We start from the raw sequence: 25,355 nt of genomic DNA, 5'->3' as shown, positions 1-25,355 counted from the left end.
ATGCATACTCGCCATCCTGTGGTTGTACGAGTAGGGACTAATTCATTCTTGTCGTTCTGAACTACAGTAATGCCTGACTTCTTAGGCACAACTTGAATGGGACTAACCCATTTGCTATCAGGTATTGGGTATATGATACCCGCATTAAGTAGTTTCAGGATCTCTCCTTTGACTACATCTCTCATGTTAGGATTAAGTCTCCTTTGCATTTCCCTCGATGGTTTGGCATTCTCTTCAAGGTTAATGTGGTGCATGCAAATGGTGGGACTAATTCCTTTGAGATCTGAGATGGTCCATCCTAAGGCCTCTTTGTGTTCCTTAAGTACTTCTAAAAGCTTACTTTCCTGTTCCGTGTCTAAACATGATGAAATAATGACAGGTATAGTATCAGAAGAACCTAGGAATGCATACTTCAACGTACTAGGCAATGTTTTCAATTCAAGCTTGGGTGGCTCAACAATGGAAGGAAAAAGCTTGGAATCAGAGAGTAAGGGTGGTTCCACTTCATATCTTCTTTCAGTGACGTCCATTTGAGGTACAGATTCGAGCAGAGATAGGACGTCACTACAGTATGCATCATCATAGGAATCTGAGTTAAAGTTCTCCATACATGCTTGAAAAGGGTCGACGGATAGAATGTTAGTCAACGAATCTTGTATTAATCCTTCAATCATATTAACTTCATGCACATCATCATCATCAAGATTCACAGGTTGTTGACTAATATCGAACACATTCAATTCTACCGTCATGTTGCCAAAAGACAGTTTCAACACTCCATTACGACAATTAATGATTGCGTTGGACGTAGCCAAGAAAGGACGTCCTAAGATGACAGGAATGTGACAGTCTGGGTTTTGTACAGGTTGAGTGTCTAAGACAATGAAGTCTACGGGAAAATAGAATTTGTCAACCTTGATCAAAACGTCTTCGACCACTCCACGAGGAATCTTGACAGATCGGTCTTCCAGTTGTAGAGTGATAGATGTTGGCTTCAACTCCCCAAGACCTAACTGCTCATAAACAGAATATGGCAGTAGGTTAACACTTGCACCTAGGTATAATAACGCTTTATTGACCGTGTGTTCTCCTATAGTGCAAGAAATTGTTGGACATCCTGGATCCCTAAACTTGGGTGGAGTTTTGTTCAGAATGATGGAACTCACCTGCTCAGCTAAGAAAGCACGTTTGTGCACATTGAGCTTGCGCTTTTGAGTACACAAGTCTTTGAGGAATTTGGCATAAGCAGGGATTTGCTTGATTGCTTCAAGAAAAGGAATGTTGATGTTGACTCTCTTGAACAGATCTAACATCTCATTGTAATGGGTACTTTTCTGTTGATAGATCAATCTTTGAGGAAATGGGGCAACAGGAGAATGAGTTGGCAAAGGGACATTCACAGCAGTAGAATTGTCAGGCTTTCCAACTTGCTCAGATTCTTTGGTTTTCTGGGGTTGTGGAGACAGCGTGGAATTTGTATCAGATTCATTAGGTTCGCCCACTTTGTTCTCGATGACTTTACCACTTCGGAGGGTGGTAATGGCATGGACTTGATCTGGAGAGGTTTCCTTGCAGGATGAAGAGCCTGTTTGAAATACACTCCTTGGATTTTGTTGGGGTTGGCTCGGAAGTTTACCCTTTTCTCTCTCACCTATGGAATCACATATTTGACCCATCTTTTGATCAAGACTTTTCTGACTTTGCACCAGACTCTGGAACATTTCCTCTAGGGCGGATAATCTCTTGTCGGTATTGTGTTGAGGATATGATTGTTGTTGAGAGTTTGATTGTTGTTGAGGGTTCCTCGGGTGTTGATAACCTTGATTGTTCTAATATCCCTGATTGTTTTGATAGCTCTGATTGGGTTGAGATGGTCCTCCCTGAGTGGGTCCTTTTGACCATGAAAAGTTAGGGTGGTTTCTCCATCCTGGATTGTAGGTCTGTGAATAGGGGTTATGTTCTTGTTTTTGAAACATGGCATGTGCCTGGTCAAGCCTAGATTCCTGGACTGCAAGCAAATCGGGACAATTTTGGAATTGATGGTTGGGATCGTTACAAGAGGCACATACAGACGAAGCGACATGTTCTCGGAGAGTAGTGGTGGAAGGTTTTGAAATTTTATGTAGTTCTAACTCTTCTAATCTCCTAACTATTGATGCCATGTTTGCTCTTCCCTCGAAATCTGCTTCAATCCTAAAAGCCTTCGCTTCGGATGTAGTCTTTCTGGGTTCACGGATGGATTCCCACTGTTGCGTCTTTTCAGCTACTTCAATCAAGAAGTCCCAAGACGCATCAGCAGTTTTGTCTACGAATAGACCATTACACATCGACTCAACCGTTGTTCGGGTGGACACATCTAGACCTTCATACAAAATTTGCACAAGTCTCCATTTTTCAAAACCATGATGGGGACATTGGAGCAATAATTCATTGAATCTCTCCAAGTATCTAGCTAAGGTCTCACCCTCTAATTGCACAAAGCTATTCAGACTTTGACGAATTGTCGCAGTCTTGTGATTCGGGAAAAACTTTTTGAAAAACTCCTTTATGAGGTCATCCCATGTCATGATGGATTGAGGCTGTAAAGCATAAAGCCAGGCCTTTGCCTTATCTTTCAGGGAGAAAGGAAAGAGCCTTAACTTTAGGGTTTCGTCGGACATTTGAGTGAAACGCAGAGTTCCACAAATTTCCTCGAATTCTCTCACGTGGTGGTACGGGTTTTCATGCTCAACACCTCTAAAAATAGGAAGCATCTGTATTGTGCTCGATTTCAGCTCATAATGGCCATTATCCTCGGGTAGCACAATACAAGAAGGTTGACTGGCTCTAGTTGGGTACATATAATCCTTGAGGGTACGGGGTTCTCCCATTGTTTCGGTTTGATCTGGGCTGTCTACCTCAGAACTCAGAATTTCGATAGGTTCTTCTTGATTAATTCTAACAAGTCTGTTTGTTTGGTCTCTATAGGTCACAGTCATGTCCTTGTAGGTACCTCAACTAACATGTTGGTCAGACAGAGCAATCGGAAACAATTTGGCCCACAAGGGTTACGAAGATTTGGTTTTGAATGGGTTTTGGTTTTAATAAGGGATTTTGTTTTCGGTTTAAAATTGGGCTTTGGAAAAAAAAAAATTTGAACTAAACCTAGCATAAATTAGCACAACCCATAAAAGAAAATAAAAACAATAATAATAATTAAGACAAGCCCATAAAAGAAAAAGAAAAAGAAAAATAAAAGAAAAATAAAGACAAAAAATAATTACAGTCCCAAAGAAAAAGAAAAAGAAAAAGAAAATAAAGGAAAAATAAAAATTATTACAATCCCAACTAAATAATTAAATTAATTATTACAAGCCAGAATTTGAATTCAAATGAGGCCCAAGTGGGTTAACTCATGGGTTAGGCTTACTTGATTTTTGGAGGGAAGCCCAAAAATAGGCTTTTGGTCCCCTTTTAGTTGCACAGCCCAGTTGGGCTTTAGGATCGTCCTAAGTAGCTCACGCAGCAAGCCCAGCAACAGCAGTTGGGTTTAGCAGCCCAGCAGAAGCAACAGCAACGAAGCCCACCTCAGTTGGACAAGCCCAGCAACTTGTTGAGATACAGCAGCCCAGGAGCAACAGCAGCACAGCCCAGCGGCAGAGATGCACTAGCTTTGGGCTTGGTCTGGCAGCAGCAGCAGCTTCCTTGGCCAGGTTCAACAGCAGCAGAAACTCACCAGTCCCAGCTGCAGCAACAACAACAGACAAGGTTTCAGCAGCAGCAGCAGCTCAGGTGGCCAGCAACACAGTTCTGCAGCAACTCAGTGGCACCTGTAAGTGAACAAGAGTGCAATGATCTCAGACAACTCTGCAGTGATCTTGTGCAAAGATTGCAAAAGCAGTGTGCAATGATTGCAAGGCAGAAGCTGCAATGATCTTGACAGAGATGCAATGGTAGATGAAAGACAGCAAAGGAAATCAGCAGATGGCAGCACCACTCCCCGGCAGCGGCGCCAAAAACTTGGTGTGGTTAGAAAAGACACACAGAACACTTGCAAGTATACAAGGCCAAGTTTTAGTATAGAAGGTAAGCAAGGGGTTAGTCCACAGGGAGTGGGAGCATAAACAAGTTAAACTATGCTGGCAGATGATGTAGAACAAGATGCAAGATCACAATGTTATAGTGGCAGTGAAACAAAGAGGGCAAATGGCATGAACCAAGGCTGTGAGCCAAGGGCAGGGGTGAGTTTGTGCACTGATTTCAGTGCACAACAGCTACAGATTGCAGGAAATTAAACAAGTAAAACAGGTAAGGAGATTAAACAGGTAAGGAGATTAAACAGGCAAAGATTAAACAGGTAAAGACTAAACAGGTAAGGACTAAAAAAGGGATTGTGGCTAAGCTAAGGCTTAGTATCCACCTTGTGTCCTAATCAAACAACATATTTCTAGGTTGAGTTAAAAATCCTATGCATACATCTAGAATGGGAGGAAAACTAATTTGCTCACTAGTTTGCCCCTAGCATTGACTGTCTTTTGACAGAACAATCAATCACAGGCACTATGAGCATTAACCTCTTCCCATTGCTCAAGCAAAACAGGGCAAGGAGTTAACTATCCTAGCAACTTGTCATTTGACAGTGCATAAGGCTTCAACTGAGCCTTAACTTAATGCTACTTAGCTCATGCTCAACATATTACTTACACAAGCATTCATCATACAAGATAATTTAAATAACATACACATAACATTCAACTGTCAACTATGATAAAGGGACTGAATTTGAAATTGTAATTAAAATTTCTTCAAATGTCTACTGGCTAGTCCAGAGATCCCCTTCTATTACACACTCACCCATCTATTTATACAAACAATAAATTTTAACCTAAAATCCCCCAAAACAGTGAACTAGGGTTCTGACAAAAAGTGAGATTAAATCACCTCATACATTGAAAACTACTCGAGAACTTTCACCCATGCTTCCTTGTCGTCTGCTGATGCTACCCATGCCTTCGATTTATCCTCTAACCTCACCTATTTCATCAACTCCTAACCTAGGGTTCCTGTGAGATGAAACGATTAGGAGGTGATGTAATAAGTGGCTAGAAAAGTAGGTCTAAGTGATGATGGCTCGAGTGGTGATGGTTGAATGATTTGGGGGGAGAAGATGGTGGAGTGATTTGGGGGGAGAAGATGGTGGAGTGATTTGGGGGAGCGTCGCTGTTGCAGAAGAGGGGAAGAAGGAGATGGCTCGATGGGTTTTGGTTAGGGTGCGTTTGGTGTGGGTAATAGGATTAGGTTGCTTAGGTGTTAAACGGGATCATCAAATTTGATGTTTTGTGAAGGGAATCCGTGGGATGATAACTTCTGAAACGGATCTAACGGGGAGATGGAGACAAATATGAGCGACCGTTGGATGCAAAAATACAACGAAACTAACGGCTCAAGATGGAGTTAGGTGCTGTAGTGTTGGTACGGTGCGTCGAAATCTGATGCATGATGACGCAGCGACCGTTGGATGATGGAATGGATCCAATCTTACGGTTAAGAAGGAAAACGGGTTTGGGTATTGAATTTTGGGTTTAGGATATGGATTTGGGTTTAGGAATTGGATTTGGGCTTAGGTAATCTTGAGCCCACTTCTTCTTTAAGAACAATTTCTTCCTTTTTAAGCCCATTTTTATCCTTGAGTCTTCCATAACACATTCTTCACTTCTTTTCCGCTAGAGATTCCACCAGCTTTCTCCCGTGTCTTTGCTCTTTTGGCTCCGCAACTCATCTAATCTTTATTTGGTACCTAAAAATACAAAATTAATTAATAAAAATATTTATTCTTGAAAACAATGAAAATACAGAATATGGGATAAAATGTAGAATTAATGCACAAAAGATGAGTTAAATGCCAAGAAAAATATATATAAATATGCACTTTTTAGCACTCATCATGCATACAAATATGCGTATCACAAATCTGTAAGTCGATATATAGCTACTCCGCTACGTTTACGAGTACAAGTAATACGGCTTCAGACTTATAACAGTTATCTCAGTTTGTAAGACTGATCATACTGTCTTGTCTCCGAATATAATAGTTTTATATTTTTCTCCGAATCGATTCAAAACATTCCAGAATAACATCAATGACACGTGTCACTGTTCCAGGCTATTTTCGAATGATAAAACTCGAATCATGATTTTGATTCCGAACAATAAATTGTCATTAACCTAAATTCATCAAGTATGAACAAATGTTCATTAAGATTAGTCTTTATATTTCGAGAACTAATTATCAAGATTAACTTGACTCGAAATTCTTGTATGTGCATGATAGTCTAATTAGTTACGCGACAAACGTCTCAAGGATAAAAAAGTGAATATAACTTGAGAAATAGGTGGTTCAGTCTTCACTTACCTTTTTTGATGAAGTTCTCCAAAAGCTTCGGTTGATCTTCGCCTTCAACGGTAGAACGCAACGATCAATTTTTTCGTTTCTCAACTACCTCTATCCTAGACCGAGACTTAACTAATTGTAGACTAGAAATCAATATATAGTTTTGACAACTAAATTTGACAACCAGCTTGAGATAGCAACACTTGTGAGTTCGACCGAGCAATGCTCTAACAATCTCCCCCTTTGTCAATTTTACTAAAAAAATTATCAATACATATAGATAATAAAATAAAGCTTTGACAACTTCTTGAATCCAACATGTCTTGATTTCCTTTGCATCTTCCTCCTTGAACTCTTCGTAATTCAAGTTGCAATGATTCTGAACGTGTTCAACTCAGCATCGTTGTTGTTGAAGAACCGATTACATAGTGATAACAACTTTTGAAAACAAATATTCTCAATCGTCGTTATACAGAAACATGGTATTATAATCTTCTCTCCAAAGTTCAATTGTATCTCAACACTGAAGTAATACTACGGTGATATGTTTCTCCCCCTTAATCAATACTTACATCTTTTTCATAATTGATTCACTCCCCCTTACATAATGATCCGTAAACCATATGTATGTAGTATGAAACTACTAAATAATTAATTATCCCCCTTTTTGTGAATAAAATTAACAAAGGTACGAAAATTGCGGGATCGTAATGAATACAACCAAAAGATATCTCAAGTTTTAAGGAAGTTAGAGATACTACATAATAATTAGATAACTCAGTTATTATGAAACTCCTCATATCAACTTATTTAGATGATATCACATAGTAATAAATGTTAGAGCACTGCTTGATCTAACTCGCAAGCGTTGCTATCTCAAGCTTTTTGTCAAGTTTAGTTGCCAAAATAATAAGTCTTGATTTCTAGTCTACTTATAGCTAAGTCTCGGACTAGGATAAAAAGTGTAGTTGAGCTCTAGACTCCATGGAGATCATCATACAAAGACGAAGAACTACTCAAGTAACTGGTTGAACTTCATCGACTAAAAAGTTATGTGGAGACTTGAACTTATCTATCACTCAAAATTCTATCTACTCTATCTCCTATCTTGAGAAAAACGTCGTATTGCTATATAAACTTTGATTATACACATTTGCTATTTCTAGCCGAGTTTATCTCGCTTATCTATTTCTCGAAATATTTGTTGGTAAGCTTTCTCTTTAGCCAAGTTCATCTTTACTAGTGACAAAAGTCATACTAAGTTTCAATTACTTGAAAATTGCTTTGACGAAAAATGGTTTGTGAACAACAACTATATAACGTCCTCTAAGAATATTTCAATGATTGAAATGAGAGTTTAGAATATATAACCATAGTTGGATATAAACATTGTGTGGTAACTCATACGTATGTAAGTCCTTATTCCTTGAACCAAAGTATGCGTATTTTGAACGTGTTCAACTCAGCATCGTTGTTGTTGAAGAACCGATTACATAGTGATAACAACTTTTGAAAACAAATATTCTCAATCGTCGTTATACAGAAACATGGTATTATTATCTTCTCTCCAAAGTTCAATTGTATCTCAACACTGAAGTAATACTACGGTGATATGTTTCTCCCCCTTAATCAATACTTACATCTTTTTCATTATTGATTCACTCCCCCTTACATAATGATCCGTAAACCATATGTATGTAGTATGAAACTACTAAATAATTAATTATCCCCCTTTTTGTCAATAAAATTAACAAAGGTACGAAAATTGCGGGATCGTAATGAATACAACCAAAAGATATCTCAAGTTTTAAGGAAGTTAGAGATACTACATAATAATTAGATAACTCAGTTATTATGAAACTCCTCATATCAACTTATTTAGATGATATCACATAGTAATAAATGTTAGAGCACTGCTTGATCTAACTCGCAAGCGTTGCTATCTCAAGCTTTTTGTCAAGTTTAGTTGCCAAAATAATAAGTCTTGATTTCTAGTCTACTTATAGCTAAGTCTCGGACTAGGATAAAAAGTGTAGTTGAGCTCTAGACTCCATGGAGATCATCATACAAAGACGAAGAACTACTCAAGTAACTGGTTGAACTTCATCGACTAAAAAGTTATGTGGAGACTTGAACTTATCTATCACTCAAAATTCTATCTACTCTATCTCCTATCTTGAGAAAAACGTCGTATTGCTATATAAACTTTGATTATACACATTTGCTATTTCTAGCCGAGTTTATCTCGCTTATCTATTTCTCGAAATATTTGTTGGTAAGCTTTCTCTTTAGCCAAGTTCATCTTTACTAGTGACAAAAGTCATACTAAGTTTCAATTACTTGAAAATTGCTTTGACGAAAAATGGTTTGTGAACAACAACTATATAACGTCCTCTAAGAATATTTCAATGATTGAAATGAGAGTTTAGAATATATAACCATAGTTGGATATAAACATTGTGTGGTAACTCATACGTATGTAAGTCCTTATTCCTTGAACCAAAGTATGCGTACTTTGCTGCTTAGGAAAACCGGAATTAAAGTCCGCGTACCAGTACACGTACTATCAGAAGTTTATATCCCGTGAATTTCTGCTGGAGTTTGTGAACTGAAAACAAACTTATTCCGGGTACTTAAGTCCACGTACCAGTATGCATACTTAAGGTGGTTATTTTCTAAAAACGATTATTCATAAACTTAAACTTATATAAACTAAGGAATGCATATGTGCAAACCGTGGCTATAAAGTTCATGAATCGATTCGAGTGAATCAAATCATTTTTTCTTCTATTGTGTCTTGTATACTTCTATAAGATCTAAGCAATTGAACAACTCTCTAATTAGTTCATTTGAGTCATTTGAACTAGTTGTGGTAAAGAAGAATATGGTTGATATGAACGTGCTCATATGGCTAACCATTTGGTTAACTACTGTTGAACCAACTAAGTGTACATGTTTGGATACGGTTACGCAAACCTAAATAAACGTACATTTCATTTATGTGTAACAAGCTAATTTTCGATCTAACGGTTGAAAGATATTAGCTTGAATCTAATCAGGTTTTCATCTAACAGTGAATATTGAATGCTTTGTTACTAAGCTAACATTGATTGCAAACCCTGATTTGAAAGACTATATAAAGGAGAACTCTAGAAACTGGGAAAACTAATCCCCACACCTCTTGTGTGATACTAGTTGTATTATCTAGAGTCGATTCTCCTTTAACCTTAGATTTCTATCGAGATCCTGTAGGTTAAAGACTTGAATACTTCATTGGGATTGTGAATCCAGACCGATACTACTTTTCTTGTAATTGTGTGATCTGATCTTGCTGTTTCTTTCGTGTTTGAGTACAATCGTAAGATTGGATTGAGATTGAGTTCTACGATAGGCAAGATATAAAATAAGTCACAAACATCTTCGTCTCATAGTTTGTGATTCCGCAATATCTTCTTTCGCTAGTCGATTAAGATTATTTTGAGGTGATTGATAATTCTAGGCTGTTCTTCGGGAATATAAGTCCGGGTTATCAATTGGTTCCTGTTCACCTTGATTTATTAAAATATGGAACAAAAACCCATAGGTATTTCTATGGGAGACAAATTTATCTATTACCGTAGACTATTCTGTGTGATACAGATTTGTTTATTAAAGTATTCGACTTTGGGTCGTAGCAACTCTTAGTTGTGGGTGAGATTAGCTAAGGGAATCAAGTGCGTAGTATCCTGCTGGGATCAGAGACGTAAGGAGCGCAAATGTACCTTGGATCAGTGTAAGATTGATTGGGGTTCAACTACATTCCGGACCGAAGTTAGTTTGTAGTAGGCTAGTGTCTGTAGCGGATTAATACAATGTGTTTTCAATCTGGACTAGGTCCCGAGGTTTTTCTGCATTTGCGGTTTCCTCGTTAACAAAACTTCTGGTGTCTGTGTTATTTCTTTTCCGCATTATATTTTGTTATATAATTGAAATATGACAGGTAGTGCTTTGAATCGATCAATTGGGAAATCCAACCTTTGGTTGTTGATGGAAATTGATTGATCCTTGAAAATTGGTCTTTGGAACCGTTTAAGTGATTTCTCTTGTATTCAATTAGACTCGCAGATTTCTATTTGCTTGAGTAAGAATTGAATCGAGAAAGTGAGATATAACTCATTGATATACTTTTATTAAGATTGAGTCTGACTGTCTAGTTGATTCTCTTAAAAGTATATTGGAGTTAGTCCGTACATATTGCTAAGCGAAATATTGGGTGTGGTTGTTAGACCCCCTCTTTTTCAATTGGTATCAGAGCAAGAAAACACGTTTAAAGACCTTACAAGTCTGTGTTTGTAGCGGTCTGACTCTATGGACAGTAAAGTCTCTATAAACGCTTCACCAGGGATAAATTTTGATTGTAGAGAAAGTTCTGAAAAACTAGTTATTCTCCATAAGAAGTTGGATGAACAAATCCGGATCAACACTGATCTTGTTGCAGAAATTGCATTGTATAAGGATTTGAAGTGTGTCAAAATTCCTTCAATGGATTTAAATAACTATGTTTATTCTTCTCTGAAGAATGGTCATAAGTCAGATGATAAACAAGGTCTAGGCTTTGTAAAACATGATAGAACTCAGAACTACTCTTACGAGATTAAAAATGTTGGTCCATGTATGTTCTATGACTCTTACAATCACTTTCAACATACTTGTATGTCCTTCCGGAAAATCCTAAAAGTTGCAGTAATCTTCAAAAGAAAGCTGAACAACGGTTTGCTTCTCTGAAAGGATGTATAAAACTAACAAGAAATCCTAAACATGATAGTAGTGTTAGTATGGGATCTTTTGCTTTAAAATAAAACATCTCCCTTTCAATGGTTTCTTGATAGTGGATGTAGCTGACATATGAAATGTGATCTCACGTGGTTTGTTTCTTCAAATGACTATGAAGGAGGTCCCGTGACATTTGGAGATGGGAGTTGCTGCTACATAAGCAAGAAGGGGACAATCAAATTTCCCGGTGTACCTGAGATCCATGATGTAGTATACGTAAAAGGTATGAATGCAAATCTTCTTTCTATTAGTCAAATCTGTGACAAAGGCTATAGAGTTGTCTTCAATGCGAATGGATGTGACATTGTAGACAAAACTGGGAAAGTAATTTTTCAGGGAACTCGTGGTAAAAACAACTGTTATCTTCTGGATACTTAGTTCAGTAATTGTTGCAATTTGACTAAGGTGGAATCTATACATCTTTGGCATGAGCGTTTTGGTCACATCAATTACCGTCTTCTAACTAAGATCATTAACAAAGAACTTGTTAGAGGTGTTTCCAAAATCAATGCAAAGATTGATGGTGTATGTAGTGCCTGTCAAAAGGGTAAACAAACAAAAGTTCACCATAAATCATCTCGAGATATTCTCACTAAAGCTCCACTTGATTTAATTCATATGGACCTCTTCGGACCTATTCAACAACCCACGGTTGCTGGTAAGAAGTATGCTTTAGTTATGGTAGACGATTACACCAGATTCACTTGGGTTGCATTTCTATCTCATAAGAATGAAACCCTTGATGAATTCAAGATTATTGTTAAAAGAATCCAGAACGAACAAGGTCGCAAACTAAATAAAATTAGAAGCGACCATGGAACTTAATTCAAGGACACTAAGGTGTTTGAATTTTGTGACGAACTGGGGATTATTCAACGATATTCACCACTTATTACTCCTCAAGCCAATGGAGTTGCTGAAAGAAAAAACAGGAACATTCAGGAAATGGCCAGGGTAATGCTCCATAACAAAAACTTACCGTTAAGGTTTTCGGGAGAAGCTGTCTTTACAACATGTTGATAGACACATTTTTATGTCTGAATTGTCCTCAGCGTCTATATTGTTAGTGCTCGATTTTTGTACTAATTTTGATGTTTTTATGTTGGTTAGGTGTTTTTGGAGAATTACACTTGTGTGGAAAAATTACTCGAAAAGTGCTTTTCGGACACCCGGAGAAAAATTACTAAAGGCACTCTCACTTTGGATAAGGGGCACCTCAGTTAGGCACCTGTTATTTGCACCCCCGTTTTGGTTAGGGGGAGGTCACCTTCTTCACCTTTGAATTTGGAAATTGGCGGGAAAACTTGGTGCTTTAATGGTAGAATTAGGGTTCGAGTTTTGGTGCTCTTCCGTGGAGACTCAATGGCTGAAACTGATGGCAAGCATCTGTTAGAGCATAACAGGGATAGTAGGAGTGATTTTGTCGATTGAAGTTGGATACAACTCGATTTGGAAGGAAAAAGAGGTGTGAATTTTTCACGGGTATTTCAGGCAAGATTTTGCTGGAGCTTTGGACGGATTCAATGAGTTCTTTGGATTGTATATACCCTGTTATGACTAAACAGGGTTAGTAATCACTCCAGATTCGATAAAACAAGGTTTAATTCTTGTGTCAAGCAAAACAGGGGAAGAATATTTACTCGAGGATATCACGGGATTTCTGGTTTTGTTTGGGAAGAGTTCTTGTGGCCTGAGCGTGTTTGACACATGCTGGGATGTGTGGAAGAGTGTTTGGATGGAGATCGACTACAACAGACGCATGAAGAAGACAAGAATGGAAAGAAAATATTCCCGAGAATATTTTCTTCACTGCCGAGTAAAAGGAGATTACTGTGAGTTATTACACATGATTTTCTTCACCTGTTGAGTATAAATAGCCTCTTGGAGTATCATAGAGGGGGACGGAGAGTTTGGGAGATTACAGAGCATCACAGAGTCGAGAAAATCAAGTTGCAGAAATCATCATTTCTGCTGCTGCGAAGAACACGAAGAACAAAGGACCCATAGAGACAGTCGTTTATCAACAGTAACAACGACAGAGGGGTGAGGGTCGTACGCTACAGCATCAGCGACAGTTTACATATATCGTTCTCTGTAACAGCTGGTTTATAACAGAAATAAGTGTTACAAACCCGGTTTTTAATTATTTTCTCCCATATTATCATCCTTGTAAGCACGTTTTGAGCAATGAATTATCTTTTTGAGTGCGTTTGCATCATGAGAAGCTAAACCCATCACTGGGACGATGGAGGAAGCTGTTTTTCATCCATCTGGTAATTAAATTAATTCTTTTATAACTATGTGCATAGAATTTAATTGTTTTATGATTTCAATTAATTATTTGTTATTTTGTGTGATGTCGCATGCTTAGTTTTGATTACTTTTGATGCGTCATGCTCACAACTTACAACTAATGTTTTATGAAATCAACTTTGGCAAAGAATAAAGTTAATATTTCTTTTATTTTGAGCTATAATTGCCTAGGATTAATTTCTGAACCACTTGAGTATGAAAAACAGTGAAATCCTGAGTCCCAGTAAATTCTTCATCCTGTGACATATTTTGTATATATTTTCTTATTTTTAGTATTTTCATATTTAAGCCTAGAATCAATCTCAACAAAGTCCGAGTGAACGACAACCTTATTTACCACTATTCAAAATTCGATCAATTTTTGGCGCCGCTGCCGGGGATTTGTCTTTAGGCTAGAGTTTTTAGATTTTTTTTTTTTTAGGTTTTTTTTATTTGTTTGTTCTACTTTACGTTTTTGGGTTTTTTTGTTTTGACTACAGATTCTGGAATTTGGAGCGAAAGAAAAATTTGCCAAAGCTTTTGGTGAATACTTAAAGATTTGGAATTAAAGACAAAGCGAAAAAGCGAAAAAATAATAAAAAGATAGAGAGAGAGAGACATTTTTTTTATTTTTTTTTGAATTTTTTTTTAGATTATCTTTTTCTTTTGCACTATATTTTTGGACTGTGGACTTTGGGACTTTATTTATTTTTTTAAACCCTAAAGAAGGGTAGTTTAAATATCAATTGTTTGTAGAGAAGGATAGAGATTACGATATCGCATCGGCCCCTCGGGTTCGTACATGATATAGAGTCGTGGTTCGAGTCGACTACAACGATTCATCCCCCGTCTGGTACGGGAGGTAAGTTTGTCGAAACACTCGCGAATCCCCTGTCAGCGAGTTACTGTATTCCTTCGTTTTCATATATGCTGAGGATTTGAAAACGGATGCTTTAATTTCCTAGTAAAGGGCAAGGACTGGCCATACAAGATGAGGGTTCGGATTTCATCACCGTTCCCTTCTTGCCCGCCTTAGGAAAACAAAACCAAACGCGAACCTAAGCCTAAAATTCGACTAGAACGAGACCTATAAGATAACGAGCTTAATAGGAAAGTCATTCGAAAAATATTGGTTACTCTTTTAAGCATGCTTCAAAGTTCATGATGGTTTCTGTGAGTTGAATACACCGCCTTGTAACGCTGGTGAGGCCTTGGGCATCATATCTCCACTGAGCTTCCCTCGTCTCTATTCAACTTACTTTAACTCGGATTGATTCCAGAGAGGTTTGCTCAGATTGTAACGAATTCCTTTTCGAAATAATAAAAGCTGGTCTAAAAACAATCTAAGGGAGCCATCATGCTTTTTTTTGGTAGATAAAATAGGCTTGTTGTGGTCGAGTCAACCTTCTTTGTGTTTGTTTAGAATTCTCTTGCAGTTAGGATGTCGAACTGGTATAGCCAATACAATGATTATTCGACTGAGAAACATGAACATTATTATTCTTATGACCATAGTGTGAATAGTGGTTGGGAACATCAAACTTTTGAAGGTTATGGCTCATACCATGGTGAGCCCAATTACTATTCACATGAATACCGGTGATACGAGAAAAATTCCTATAATTCCTCTTCTCTAGATGAGGCACGTAAGATACTTGATTCAACGCGTAAGTTACATGAATCGACACATAAGTCAGCGGACACATATGACTTAGTTATAGACGAAAAAACTGTAACAATGAGTGAACCTTCTTTAGAAGATAACCTCAGGATGTTAGCTGAGTCAACATGTAAGTTAACTGAGTCCACACGTGAGTTTGCTGAGTCAACACGTAGGCTTGAGTTAGAGACGGAAGAAAGAATTGCTCGAATTGCACTGAATTGCCAATACATTGCTTCAAAAATCAACCTTGAAAGTGAGGAAATTTTTTATTTACATAATCAAGATGACAAGGATAGAATTGGAAGGAATACTTTAGATGAGGTTCAACCATTTTCATGTTATTATGATTATGATGAGGATAGTGCTGATGAAGAATCTGAAATATTTAGGCATAATGATCAGGAATTTGTTACTCCAACTGAGCTTTATAATGATAATATTATTTCTACTTAAAATCCAAATAATTTTAATAATTATTCATCTATTCAAAAGGACGAGGATTTGACTAAAGATAAGACTTCCTTAGATGATGTAGTATTTCCTTTTGATTACGAAGGCGATGATAGTTTAGAGGAGCGGGTTTATCCTGAGAATATTGTTTTCGAGTCTAGTGATTTAGAAACATTAGGCTTAGAAAAACAAAATGAAATCGTAGAGATGAGTGAGTATGTACCTGACTTAGAAGAATCAATTGACCATTTTCAGGAATCTGATGACCTTGAAACTAGGGAAGTTGTGACTAGTCTTTATAGAGACACTGAAAACTCTAAGTTTGGGGGTGATTTTTATTCTCCATGTGCTTTAACTCTTACAAAGGTCCCTCACTTGGAACTTAACATATATGCCTCAACCATTTTACAAGATTATCTTCATAAACGTTTTCCTGAACTTAATGATATCCAGAAAGAAGTTCAGTTGTTAGAAACCCATCCTCTGGTTGATGTGGTTAACCCAGGATACGATACCTCGATTGACTTTGTTTTCCCACCAAAAACTTTTTTTTTCCAATTGTGGGAACTTATGAAATTCAAATGTGTCAGATTTTAAGTTTCGAGACTAAACCTAATTACTTTAGGAGATTAGGGTCGACATATTTGTTTAAGGAAGACCACCACTCTCTTTGTGGTCAGTTGTGTAAGTCAAATTTGATTGAATTTAAGGATCCGCAATTATTTAGGTTATTGTTATGTGCTTCTAAGTTTTTGTTTGAGACTCTAGAACCTGAACATTCGGATCTAACTTTTGAGGAAATGCAACCCAGGAAAATATGTTATCTAGACCCAGTTATAGAACTTGAACCTGAACCACAACTAGATGTAGTTGTATTAAACATGAAACTAGACAAGGGTGTGCTTTATTTGTTAACTTTCTTGTCTTGGTGCAGATTTTTTTGTACTTGTGATAGCTCTATTTTTTTTTGGTGATCCGCAGTTATTCCGGCTATTACTTTATGATTATATAAGGTGACTAATCCTTTCTTAGTCTGGCTGAAGACTTTAAACTTATCACTTCTTGGGAGGTAACCCAATCTCATGCAACACGGTAATATCTTTCCTTAACTCTTTTGCTTCGAGTGGTAACAGTTTTTCCTTGTTCATGCTTTTAATTTTATCTTTAGAACATTGAGGACAATGTTAGATTTAAGTTTGGGGGTATGGGAGAAACTTTTTAGTTGCAATAAATAAACTCCAAAGCCTAGAAATTTATGTTTATTAAGGTTGGCACTAACCAATCTAAGTGGGTGGGAACATCTTGGTTATAGGAGTTGAGGAACCAATCTGATTAGATGGAAACATCTAAAGAGTCTATTCATAAAAGCACAGAGTTCAGGTGTTAGAATAAAAAAAAATAAAAACATGGTAGTTTCGCCATATCTCGTTGAATCCTAATACCTTTTGTTTTTATTTCTTAAGTGATTTGATTGGGCACACGATTCAAGTTGTTACCATTGCTAGGGTGAAATAGAGTGATTGAGATACAAAAAAAAATTGAGACCAGACCATCAGACCAACCGGAATAAATCCAATAAAGTCGACCACTGGTGCCCTTGTATATGCCAGTTGTGTTGACCTAGAGTTAGGTTTATCGACCACTGGTCCCCTTGTATATGCCAGTTGTGTTGATATTAGTCAGACCGGTATCTCAGTACATTAGGATATGTTAATCTTGGCACAGGCCTTCAGACAGATATGGGAAACACCATTCACTTTAAACCATATATTTTTCTCTTTATCCATCTTCTTAATCTTTCCATGTGATTGGTTGACTCCGGTTATGATGTCTAGAAACTATCTGAGTAGAGATCTGTCACTTATATATGAATTATAGTATGCTGAGTGTAAACTCGTGTACAACAATTAGAATTTTGCATCAGGGTACTTCCTCCTATAGTCAATGTTTGTATGCCAACCAAGGAGATTCTTTAGTGCCTTCCAAGGTTCTGCGTAGATAGCTAGGGTCTGGAGTTAAGGTTTCTTGGGTACACCTCTGGTAAACCCTCTCGAGATTAACTCGGTCGCTAGGGCCACCTAGCGAGTTAGGATTTTATTTTCTAGATTAGTTTTGCTCGAGGACTAGCAAATAATAAGTTTGGGGGTATTTGATAGACACATTTTTGTGTCTGAATTGTCCTCAGTGTCTGTATTGTTAGTGCTCGATTTTTGTACTAATTTTGATGTTTTTATGTTGGTTTAGGTGTTTTTGGAAAAGTACACTTGTGTGGAAAAAGTTGCTCGAAAAGTGCTTTTCGGACACCCGGAGAAAAATTACTAAAGGCACCCTCACTTTAGATAAGGGACACCTCAGTTGGGCACCTGCTATTTGCACCCCCGGTTTGGTTAGGGGGAGGTCACCTTCTTCACCTTTGAATTTGGAAATTGGCGGGTAAACTTGGTGTTTTAATGGCAGAATTAGGGTTCGAGTTTTGGTGCTCTTCTGAGGAGACTCAATGGCTGAAACTGATGGCAAGCATCTGTTAGAGCATAACAGGGATAGTAGGAGTGATTTTGTCGATTGAATTTGGATAGAACTCGAGTTGGAAGTAAACAGAGGTGTGAACTTTTCACGGGTATTTCAGGCAAGATTTTGCTGGAGCTTTGGCCGGATTCAATGAGTTCTTTGGATTGGATATACCCTGTTTCGACTAAACAGGGTTGGTAATCACTCCAGATTCGATAAAACAGGGTTTCATTCTTGCGTCAAGCAAAACAGGGGAAGAATATTTACTCGACGATATCACGGGATTTCTGGTTATGTTTGGGAAGAGTTCTTGTGGCCTGAGCGTGTTTGATACATGCTGGGATGTGTGGAAGAGTGTTTGGATGGAGGTTGACTACAACAGACGCATGAAGAAGACAAGAATGGAAAGAAAATATTCCCGAGAATATTTTCTTCACTTCCAAGTAAAAGGAGATTACTGTGAGTTATTACACATGATTTTCTTCACCCGTTGAGTATAAATAGCCTCTTGGAGTATCATAGAGGGGGACAGAGAGTTTGGGAGATTACAGAGCATCAAAGAGTCGAGAAAATCAAGTTGCAGAAATCACCATTTCTGCTGCTGTGAAGAACACGAAGATAAAAGGACCCATAGAGACAGTCGTTTATCAACAGTAACAACGACAGAGGGGTGAGGGTCGTATGCTACAACATCAGCGACAGTTTACATATATCGTTCTCTGTAACAACTGGTTTATAACAGAAATAAGTGTTACAAACCCGGTTTTTAATTATTTTCTCCCATATTATCATCCTTGTAAGCACGTTTTGAGCAATGAATTATCTTTTTGAGTGTGTTTGCATCATAAGAAGCTAAACCCATCACTGGGACGATGGAGGAAGCTGTTTTTCATCCATCTGGTAATTAAATTAATTCTTTTATAACTATGTGCATAGAATTTAATTGTTTTATGATTTCAATTAATTATTTGTTATTTTGTCTGATGTCGCATGCTTAGTTTTGATTACTATTGATGCGTCATGCTCACAACTTACAACTAATGTTTTATGAAATCTACTTTGGCAAAGAATAGAGTTAATATTTCTTTTATTTTGAGCTATAATTGCCTAGGATTAATTTCTGAACCACTTGAGTATGAAAAACAGTGAAATCCTGAGTCCCAGTAATTTCTTCATCCTGTGACATATTTTGTATATATTTTCTTATTTTTAGTATTTTCATATTTAAGCCTAGAATCAATCTCAACAAAGTCCGAGTGAACGACAACCTTATTTACCACTATTCAAAATTCGATCACATATTATTTGATTAACTGTGTCTACCTACGGTATAAAACCCAAACACTCCTTATGAGTTGTGGTACGGTAGAAAACCCAACTTGCACTATCTAAGGGTGTTCGGAAGTAAGTGCTACATTCTAAAAGATCGAGAACAGATAGGGAAATTTGATACTAAAAGTGATGAAGGTATCTTCCTTGGCTATGCCTCGGATAGTCGTGGTTTTCAAGTGTTTAATCTCAGAACCCAAGTTATGATGGAGTCCGCTAATGTTATCATCGATGATATTAGTAATTTTTATCATGATAATCCTCCTGTTGAATTGCCTCCAACTGAGACAATTGAGAAAGTCACAGAAATCCCAGAATCAGTTGAAGTCATTCCAACTGTTACTGATCCTGATATTTCTAGTGACGAGGAGAAAAGCACTGATCAGGCTATTCCTGTTGAACAAGAACGTGTCCCTCCTCGACACCTCTGGGTTCAAAGGAATCATGATCCCAACAATATTATTGGAGGTAGAGATTCTACTGCTAAGACAAGAGGACAACTTCAAAATATTTGCAATTTTGGTTGTTATCTTTCACTAGTAGAACCGAGAAATATTGATGAAGCTCTTAGCGATCCCTTTTGGGTGAATGCAATGAATGAAGAGTTAAATCAATTTCAAAGACAAGATGTATGGGAACTAGTACCTTGTCCCTCCAATATCAATATTGTTGGTATTAAATGGATATTCAAGAATAAGTCTGATGAATTTGGCACAATTGTCAGAAACAAATCCAGACTTATCGCTCAAGGATATTCAAAGATTGAAGGTATCGACTTTGACGAAACCTTTACTCATGTGGCACGCCTTGAGTCCATTAGGTTTTTATTATATCATACTTGTTTTCTTAAGGTTAAGCTGTTTCAAATGGACATAAAATCCGCGTTCCTAAACGGAATTTTAAAGGAAGAGTCTATGTCGCTCAACCTAAGGGTTTGAAAACCCTGATTTCCCAGATCATGTTCTTAAGTTTAAAAAGGATTAAATGGGTTAAAACTAGCACCTAGATCCTGGTTCAAAAAACTTACTAATTCTCTTCTTAGGAAAGGTTTTTCGAGAGGCGGAGCTGATAAAACCTTGTTTACCAAATAGAGTGGGAAAGATGTTGTCATTGCTCAAGTCTATGTATATGATACCATCTATGGTTCAACTTTTGAGAAACTTGCAAAAGATTTCCAAGTCTCTCTTGGAAAAGAATTTGAAATGAGCAATGTTGGTGAATTAATGTTCTTATTAGGATTGCAAATTCAGCAACATAAGGATGGAATTTACTTATCTCAAGAAAAATATGCAAAGGATCTTGTCTCAAGGTTCGGTCTGGATAAGTCAACTCCAAAACTGACACCTATGCCCACCACCGGTAAACTACACAGAGATGAGAAAGGAGTAAATGTGGATCAAAAAATGTATCGATCTATTATTAGTAGCCTTTTATATCTTACAACTACTAGACCTGATATTTCTTTTAGTGTTGGTTCTTGTGCTAGATTTCAGGCTAACCCAAAGGAATCTCATCTTGCATCTGCAAAAAAGATCATATGATATGTGAATCACACGGTCGGGTATGGTCTATCTTACACTTTTGATACTAACACTGACCTTTCTACTTATTCTGATGCTGATTGGTCAGGATGTGTAGAAGACATAAAAAGTATATCAGGGGGTTTCTACTACGTATGACCGAATCTTGTGGCTTGGCATAACAAGAAACAAAATTCACAATCCCTGTCAACATGTGCAGCAGAATATATTGCTGCCGGCTCATGTTTGTACTCAACTTCTCTGGATGAAACGAATGTTGGCTAATTATGGAATTGATACTGGAATAATGAAGATCTTTTGTGATAACTCTAGTGCGATTCGAATTACTGAGAATCCCGTTGAGCACTCAAGAACAAAGCACATTGATATAAGGTGTCATTTTATACGATATATCTATGAAAATGCTATCATAAATATGGAATTTGTGCATTCCGAACAACAACTGGCTGATATTCTTACCAAAACATTAGACACTATTACATTTCAACACTTAAGGCAGTCTATTGGTGTTGTTTTGGTTCATTAGCTATTCCTAAAACTCTTGCCCATGTGCTTATCTCGATCTTTTAGGCAATTTAGTTTGGAACTCCAGTAAGTGTTTACTTCAATTCTGCATTTGTTTCAGTAGGTTGATTTTCTGTCAGGATTCTTAGTGTAATAATCCAAAGAAATCCTTCTTTTCTTGTGAAAGTAATGTCTCTCTTGTTGTTCTTTCGGGAATGACATTTTGTGGGGGAGAGTTCTTAATTGAACTTGTGCTTAGTTGCCAAATCTTTGTGGGGAGTGCGGTTGTGGAATATTATAGGGGTTATCTTGTATCTTTATAAACTCCTTGATGAAAGCCTTTAGCTTCGGCTATATGATTCACCTAAAAAGTTGATATGTGCTTTCTTTTGGTCATGAAATGTCTCTATGGAAATTTCATTAGGATGCCACTAGTTTTCGTACCTTTGCCAATTTATTGACAAAAAGGGGGAGAATTAATGTGTAGTTCACACTACAAAAACATATGATTTTCGGATCATTATGTAAGGGGGAGTGGTTTCCATGTGAGATGGAGTATTGACTAAGGGGGAGTGATACATATCACCATAATATTGTTGTCGAAGTTTTGATACAATTGAACTTTGATGTTGTGTAAGAATACTATGACACTGTGTAACAATGATTGAGAATTCTTGTTTTCTCATTGTTATAGCTACGGATTTTCATCAACGATGATGCTGAACTTACAACCTTTGGAATCATTGGAGTAATTGGAAGTGACGAAGATTTCGAGTAATGTTGAAGAACCAAGGAGATCATGCATGTGGAAGAGAAGCTACAAAAGTTTATTTATTTATTTTGTATTCCATTTCTATTGATGTTTTGTCACTAAAATTGACAAAGGGGGAGATTGTTAGAGCACTGCTCGATCAAACTCGCAAGCGTTGCTATCTCAAGCTTGTTGTCAAGTTTAGTTGCCAAAACTATAAGTCTTGATTTCTAGTCTACATATAGTTAAGTCTCGGACTAGGATAGAAAGTGTAGTTGAGCTCTAGAATCCATGGCGATCATCATATAAAGACGAATAACTACTCAAAGAACTGGTGGAACTTCATCGACTAAAAAGGTATGTGGAGACTTGAACTTATCTATCACTCAAAAGTCTATCTACTTTATCTTCTATCTTGAGACAAAAGTCGTATTGCTATATAGACTTTGATTATACACATTTGCTATTTCGAGCCGAGTTTATCTCGCTTATGTATTTATCGAAATATGTGTTGGTAAGCTTTCGCTTTGGCCAAGTTCATCTTTACTAGTGACGAAAGTCATATTAAGTTTCAATTACTTGAAAATTGCTTTGACGAAAAATGGTTTGTGAACAACAACTATATAACATCCTCTAAGAATGTTTCAATGATTTAAATGAGAGTTTAGAATATATAACCATGGTTGGATATAAACATTATGTGGTAACTCATACGTGTGTAAGTCCTTATTCTTTGAACCAAAGTATGCATACTTTGCTGCTCAGATAAAACAGAAGTAAAGTCCGCGTACCAGTACGCATACGGTTGGAAGTTCACATCCCGTGAATTTCTGCTGGAGTTTGTGAACTGAAAACAAACTTATTAAGGGTACTTAAGTCCACGTACCAGTATACGTACTTAAGTTGGTTACATTCTAAAAACGATTATTCTTGAACTTAAACTTATATAAACTATGGAATGCATATTTGTAAACCGTGGCTATAAAGTTCATGAATCGATTCGAGTGAATCAAATCGTTTTTGCTTCGATTGTGTCTTGTATACTTCTATAAGATCTAATCAATTGAAAAACTTTCTAACTAGTTCATTTGAGTCATTTGAACTAGTTGTGGTAAAGAAGAATATGGTTGATATGAAAGTGCTCATATGGCTAACCATTTGGTTAACTACTGTTGAACCAACTAAGTGTACATGTTTGGGTACGGGTACGCAAACCTAAATAAACGTGCATTTCATTTGTATGTAACAAGCAAAGTTTCGAACTAACGGTTGAAAGATATTAGCTTGAATCTAATCAGGTTTTCATCTAACGGTGAATATTGAATGCTTTGTTACTAAGCTAACATTGATTGCAAACCCTGATTTGAAAGACTATATAAAGGAGAACTCTAGCAACTGGGAAACCTTATACTCACACCTCTTGTGTGATACTAGTTGTATTAGCTAGAGTCAATTCTCCTTTAACCTTAGGTTTCTATCGAGACCCTGTAGGTTAACGACTTGAAGACTTCATTGGGATTGTGAAGCCAAACCGATACTACTTTTCTTATAGTTGTGTGATCTGATCCTGTTGTTTCTATCGTGTTTGAGTACAATCGTGAGATTGGCTTGAGATTGATTTCTTCGATAGGCAAGATATAAAAGAAGTCACAAACATATTCGTCTCATAGTTTGTGATTCCGCAATATCTTCTTTCGCTAGTAGATTATGATTATTTTGAGGTGATTGATAATTCTAGGATGTTCTTCGGGAATATAAGTCCAAGTTATCAATCGGTTCTTGTTCACCTTGATTTATCAAAAGACGAAACAAAAACTCGTAGGTATTTCTGTAGGAGACAGATTTATCTATTACCGGAGACTTTTCTGTGTGACACAGATTTGTTTATTAAAGTCTTCGACTTTTGGTCGTATAAACTCTTAGTTGTGGGTGAGATCAGCTAAGGGAATCAAGTGCGTAGTATCCTGCTAGGATCAGAGACGTAAGGAGCGCAACTGTACCTTGGATCAGTGTGATATTGATTGGGGTTCAACTACAGTCCAGACCGAAGTTAGTTTGTAGTAGGCCAGTGTATGTAGCGGCTTAATACAGTGTGGGTTCAATCTGGACTAGGTCCCGAGGTTTTTCTGCATTTGCGGTTTTCTCGTAAACAAAACTTCTGGTGTCTGTGTTATTTCTTTTTCGCATTATATTTTGTTATTTAATTGAAATATCACAGGTTGTGCGTTGAATCGATCAATTGGGAAATCCAACCTTTGGTTGTTGATTGAAATTGATTGATCCTTGAACATTGGTCTTTGGTACCGTTCAAGTGATTTCTCTTGTATTCAATTAGACTCGCAGATTTCTATTTGCTTGAGTAAGAATTGAATTGAGAAATTGAGATATAACTCTTTGATATACTTTTATTAAGATTGAGTCTGACTGTCTAGTTGATTATCTTAAAAGTATATTGGAGTTAGTCCATACGGATTTCTAAGCAAAATATTGGGTGTGGTTGTTAGACCCCCTCTTTTTCAATAAATACTTAGCGCTCATCTTAGGAGATTAAAAATATACAAGAATCCCCTTTTAAATTCCATATCTACACACCCACAAAGATATAGCAACTAAGGACAAGTTCATTTAAGAACTCTCCCCCATTAGATGTCATTCCCAAGAGAACAACATGAGTGACCTTGCTTTATAAAAAGAAGGATTTTGTCGGACATTAATAAATCACATGTATTTGTATCCAAAATATCGACATAAATTAATCTCAATGCTAGTTACGAACGAATGAACAATTTTACTCGAATTGACTCAACATAAGAAAATCTTACGGAGTGTGTCAAGTAATAAAAACATAAAAGTGTGATCACGAGTAGATCTAATGCGAGAAAATTCTCAAAGAGTTTGTTTTATTCTCCGTTTATGAAAAACATAATAGATTTAACTTCTGAGAATATATGAAATATTGGCTCGATTCAGGAAAACATAAAGACACATATATTTCATAATACTTTTGCAATAATTAAACCAATGATGATTATATACTGCAAGTTCATCTTCCAACAACTCTAGAATTTAAATAAGTAAATCTAAAAATATGCAAGATGAAAATCGTTGGAAATAACTTGTGTAATCATAATTTTT

The sequence above is a fragment of the Papaver somniferum genome, chromosome 6 (assembly GCF_003573695.1).
Source record: "Papaver somniferum cultivar HN1 chromosome 6, ASM357369v1, whole genome shotgun sequence".
Classification (NCBI taxonomy): Eukaryota; Viridiplantae; Streptophyta; class Magnoliopsida; order Ranunculales; family Papaveraceae; genus Papaver; species Papaver somniferum.
This window is presented reverse-complemented; position numbering follows the sequence as displayed.